This window comes from Capra hircus, chromosome 24 (assembly GCF_001704415.2).
Source record: "Capra hircus breed San Clemente chromosome 24, ASM170441v1, whole genome shotgun sequence".
In the NCBI taxonomy this organism is placed as follows: Eukaryota; Metazoa; Chordata; class Mammalia; order Artiodactyla; family Bovidae; genus Capra; species Capra hircus.
The window spans coordinates 32,348,615-32,354,161 of NC_030831.1; positions in this window are offsets into that span (position 1 = coordinate 32,348,615).

The window sequence follows — 5,547 nt, forward strand, 5'->3', positions numbered from 1 at the left end:
TATATGCAGGTCAGGAAGCAACCGTTAGAACTGGACATGGAACAACAGACTGGTTCCAAATCAGGAAAGGAGTACGTCAAGGCTGTATATTGTCACCCTGCTTATTTAACTTCTTTGCAGAGTACATCATGAGAAACGCTGAGCTGGAAGAAGCACAAGCTGGAACCAAGATTTCCAGGAGAAATATCAATAACCTCAGATATGCAGATGACACCACCCTTATGGCAGAAAGTGAAGAGGAACTAAAGAGCCTCTTGATGAAAGTGAAAGAAGAGAGTGAAAAAGTTGGCTTAAAGCTCAACATTCAGAAGACGAAGATCATGGCATCTGGTCCCATCACTTCATGGCAAATAGATGGGGAAACAGTGTCAGACTTTGTTTTTGTGGGCTCCAAAATCACTGCAGATGGTGATTGCAGCCATGAAATTAAAAGACGCTTACTCCTTGGAAGAAAAGTTATGACCAACCTAGACAGCATATTAAAAAGCAGAGACATTACTTTGCCAACAAAGGTCTGTGTAGTCAAGGCTATGGTTTTTCCAGTAGTCATGTATGGATGTGAGAGTTGGACTATAAAGAAAGCTGAGTGCTGAAGAATTGATGCTTTTGAACTGTGGTGTTGGAGAAGACTCTTGAGAGTCCCTTGGACAGCAAGGAGATCCAACCAGTCCATCCTAAAGGAGATCAGTCCTGGGTGTTCACTGGAAGGACTGATGTTGAAGCTGAAACTCCAATACTTTGGCCACCTGATGCAGAGAGCTGACTCATTTGAAAAGTCCCTGATGCTGGGAAAGCTGAGGGCAGGAGGAGAAGGGAACAATAGAGGATAAGATGGTTGGATGGCATCACCGACACAATGGACATGGGTTCGGGTGAACTCCGGAAGTTGGTGATGGACAGGGAGGCCTGGAGTGCTGCGGTTCATGGGGTCACAAAGAGTCGGACACAACTGAGTGACTGAACTGAACTGATATACTAAAAACGCATAACACATGTGAAGGAATGCATTTTTAACGTATAAGGTTTACATATCTGCAGCTTTCTTGGTTGTTTTTGTTTAGTCCCCAAGTCATGTCCGACTATTTTGCGACTCCTTGGACTGTAGTCCACAAGGCTCCTCTGTCCATGAGACTTCCCAGGCAAGAACACTGAAGTGGGTTGCCATTTCCTTCCCCAGGGGATCTTCCTAATGCAGGGGTCAAACCTGAGTCTCTTGTGTCTCCTGCACTGACAGGTAGATTCTCTGCCACTGAGCCTCCAGGGAAGACCTCAGCTTTCTTTAGGTATTTCCCAATTGTTCTCCAAACTGACTGTACATTCCTACCTGCAGCATACAAGATTTTCTAATGCTCTATATCCAGCATTTGACACTGTCAAACTGATTCTTACGTGACGAAGGCAAATTCATAAATCATTTTGGTTGTCTCTGTCCTATTTGGTGTAAGATGAAGATACTAGGCACATTCTGTTAGTTTGTATTTAAATCGTTCATAATTAGAACTATTCTTGATTATAAGTTTCTCTCTTGTTTTTTTTACACAGACAACACCTCCAGGCAGACATTAGTGGAAATGCAGACTAGTGGTATGTATCCTAGGATGTGGCTATAAAGCTATATGTGTATGCCTTGAAGACTCTACATCATTATATTTGCTTTTTCTGGGGATGATCAAACTGGTCATGATGTGGTAACAGAGTCAAGACTAAATGTGCCAAATGAGAAGATGCCAATGTGCAGCTATTTTAATAATTGATTCATAGGCTGTTGTCTCTGTTCCCTTCTCTGTAGGCTAAAGCCAAGCTATTCCAAGCCAGGCCAGCCTACTCTAGTGTGGAAAAACACGAGGGGAAGGGGAGCAACAACTTCATAGCATAACCCCTTGCATACTATTCTAACCAGAGTCCACAAAAATTTGTCCATATTTAAGCAAAACTCACATTGCATTGCATTCCCCGTTACAAACAATGGAAAATAACTTCTGTCCAGAATTAAAAGTACTCAACTGCTTTTTAGCTACTTTTAGTTGCCAACCCAGTAGTGATGGCAATGGTGACGGCAATGAAGAATGTTCACCCAAGAACCAAAGTATACAATGTGTAATCCAGGATGCATCTGTGTGTGTGTGTGTGTGTGTGTGTGTGTGTGTGTGTGTGTGTGTACAGATGCACAGAATGGGACTGCTCTTTCTATTTGAAAACCACAGTGGCCTTTCTTGCACAGATATCTTTTGAATAAAGCTAAAATTCAGATAAGGACTGGTCATCCTCCCTACAATATATTCAACAGCAGGTGGCCCTGGGCAGAGTGCCTATGAACTGAAGAAGTTTCATTCACCCCAAGCTATTGGACAATCTCAGCACAGAAATGCTGAGATGTGATTCCTCAGCTCTTCTTAGCAACCTCTATTCCCAGGGGGCGCTAGTGGTGAAGAACATGCCTGCCAATGCAGGACACAGAGACACGTGTTCGATCCCTGGGTCAGGAAGATCCCCTGGAGGAGGGCATGGCAACCCCCTCCAGTATTCTTGCCTAGAGAATCTGATGGACAGAGGAGCCTGGAGGGCTATGGTCCATACAGTCTCCAAGAGTCGGACACAACTGAAATGACTTAGCGCACACACTCCTCTAAATGTCCCTCTCCTTTTGTTTTGAAGTTATGCCATATAAGATCTATGGAGAGAAGAACCAGATTTTGAAGAATGTTCAATGCCAGTGATATCAGGAACTTAATTCCCAAATGGAAGCCTGGTGTGCTGCAGTCCACGTGGTCACAAAGAATGGGACACGACTCAGTGACTGGACAACAACAACAATCATATAAGTGGAAGCCCACTGAATGTCCACTGGACTCTCAACTCCTTGAAGTCAGTAAACCTGCCTTCACCCCCGTGCTCCTGTGGCACCTGGCCCAGGGTGATGTACACAGCAAGCAATCCACAAATATTTGAAAAGGATGAATGCTGCATATAGGGCCTGTTGCTGCTTACAGGCTTGGTATGGGTCTGGATTCCTGTCCCTCTCTGAGCCACACAGAGTTTTTTGCTATAAATGAGCCGCCTCTCCCTGCTTGCTGTGAGCCAGGTTTTCGTCCATCTGCTGCCATTGTTTCCCCACGTTTCACAGCTATGTTGTATTGCATGCGGTTATTCTTCAGTGGGTCATTATAGCATCTGTCTGCCCACCTTGTGCATGCCCCGTCTCAGCTCACCAGACAGCAGCTGCTGAGCATCCTGCTCCCCTTCATCATCTGCCCAGATCCAGCGCACTCAAGCCTGCTTGCAGAAATCATCGTTTCATTGCTTGGGGGTTGGCTACACTCCAGGACCTGGTTACTGGGATCCTTGCCTGCCATTTAATACTCCTTTAGGTAATTTTTTTTCAACCAGGTGTGTTACCCACAAGAAATTTCAGTTTCATGGATGTGTACAAGGATACAAACAATCACCACCACATAGATCTTTATTAGTAGTAATTTTTTCTAGTAGGAAGTGATCCTGGAAGCCACATTAATAATAAGAGAAGAAAGGTCTCATTTTATAAAGACTAAACATTCAGAAACCCTGCTCCTCATCCAGAATTAACCTTAAAAAAGGAGAGAGAGCACTGTCTCAAAGCCTATGCACTTTACTTGCCCCCTTAAATAGAAGCTTCCTGACAGTTCATGGCCATTAAGACAAAAGCTGGTTATATTCAATATACTGTTTACAACCCGATAAGCCAGAAGTTTGTATGTTGATTGTTTGGAACTCAGGCTCCTGTTCCCTTTGACAACTTTCAGAAAACTGAAAGCAGTAAAATTCGGATTGTAGCCAAACTGATACGGTTTCCCAGGTGGCTCAGTGGTAAAGAATCTGCCTGCCAATGCAGGAGACGGCGGGTTCAATCACTGGGTCAAGAAGATCCCCTGGAGAAGGAAATGGCCATCCACTCCAGTATTCTTGCCTGCAGAATCCCATGGAGGAGCCTGGCCGGCTACAGACATGGGCTACATAGAGTCAGACACGCCTGAGCAACTAGCACACGTTTTCATACTGTTGCAATTGGGAAAAGAATTCAGGGTGAACTGAATTTAACTCAACTTAACTGACTTGTACAAAAGTGATTGGGTGTTTTCAAGGGAGAGTCAGGGAGGAGTGAGGGGGTGAGCAGGGCCTCAGCGGGGTCAGGGAAACGAAAAGTACAAAAAGCAGGAAGAGGGGTTTGGTCTGAACCCATCTGGGTTTGCTCACTGGTGCTTATCAAAGTCGGGCTCCTAGTTTTCCCACAGAGGTTGGGGGCGCAGGGGCCCCATCTTCAGATGTTGGCTGAACAAACAGTAGATTCTTTGGGGAGTCTTGAGTTTTCTCAGGCAGATACCTTCATGGAGGCTAGTGTCAGCCTAGGGATCAGCCTTAAGCTGTTAGAAACGATCAGTGTTTGTTCAAGTTTTTATAAGCCAAGGTCCAATCTAGTCAGGAAGAGAGCACAGGGGCGCCTGGCCAGGGTTTGGTCAGGGAGCAAACCTTCGTCATATCTCAACTATCCCCACAATACTCCATGAGGGAAGTTTTACTGTTTCCATTTTGTAGATAAAGATCCAAGAACAAAAGGGTGATGTTCTCGTTGTTGTTGTTTGTCGGTCGCTAAGTCGTGTCTGACTCTTTACAACACCATGGACTGAAGCACGCCAGGCTTCCCTGTCCTCCACTATCTCCCAGAGTTTGCTCAAACTCATGTTCACTAAGGCAGTGATGCCATCCAACCACCTCATCTTCTGTCATCCCCTTCTCTTCCAGCCTTCAATCTTTCCAAGCATCAGGGGCTTTTCCAATGACTCAGTTCTTCTCCTCAGGTGGCCAAAGTACTGGAGCTTCAGGTTCAGCATCAGTCCTTCCAGTGAATATCCAGGGTTGATCTCCTTTAAGGTTGACTGGTTTGATCTCCATGCTGTCCAAGGGACTCCCAAGAGTGTTCTCCAATACCGCAATTCAAAAGCATCAGTTCTTCAGTGCTCAGCCTTCTTTACTATCGAGCTCTCACATGCGTGCATGACTACTGGATGACGTGCCCAAGATCGAGTAGGCCTTCTGTGGCAGAGGTGGGGCTAGAAAGCAGATCATTTAATCTCTGCTTGGTGGTGAGCACTGGCTTCCAAGATGGGAGGCTGGGGCATGAGATCACAGGCATCAGGATGGAAGGACAACAAAAATGATCCCAAGGCCTGACTCAAGGCAAATGAAAAATGCAGAGCAACCCATTTCTTTCCTTATAAAGCTTGACTAGTTAAATAAACCAGAGCTAATGGGAATACGTGGAAGCGAATGAGCAGGTTGCGTCTGAGCCAGAGTTCAAAGCCTCCTTTGACCTGTTTGAATAAGGTGACAATAAATTAGCCTCCAAAATCAAGCACAGGAAGAAAACAGGATTTCTCATTATGTCACTTTAAGCAGTTCCAGAGAATATGCTTTTCAATTCTGCATTTGACTTCTTCAAAAATATTATGACAACTGGCATCAGACTTAGCAACCCAGACATCCCCCCCCTTTCTTCACTACTTTCCAAAATTT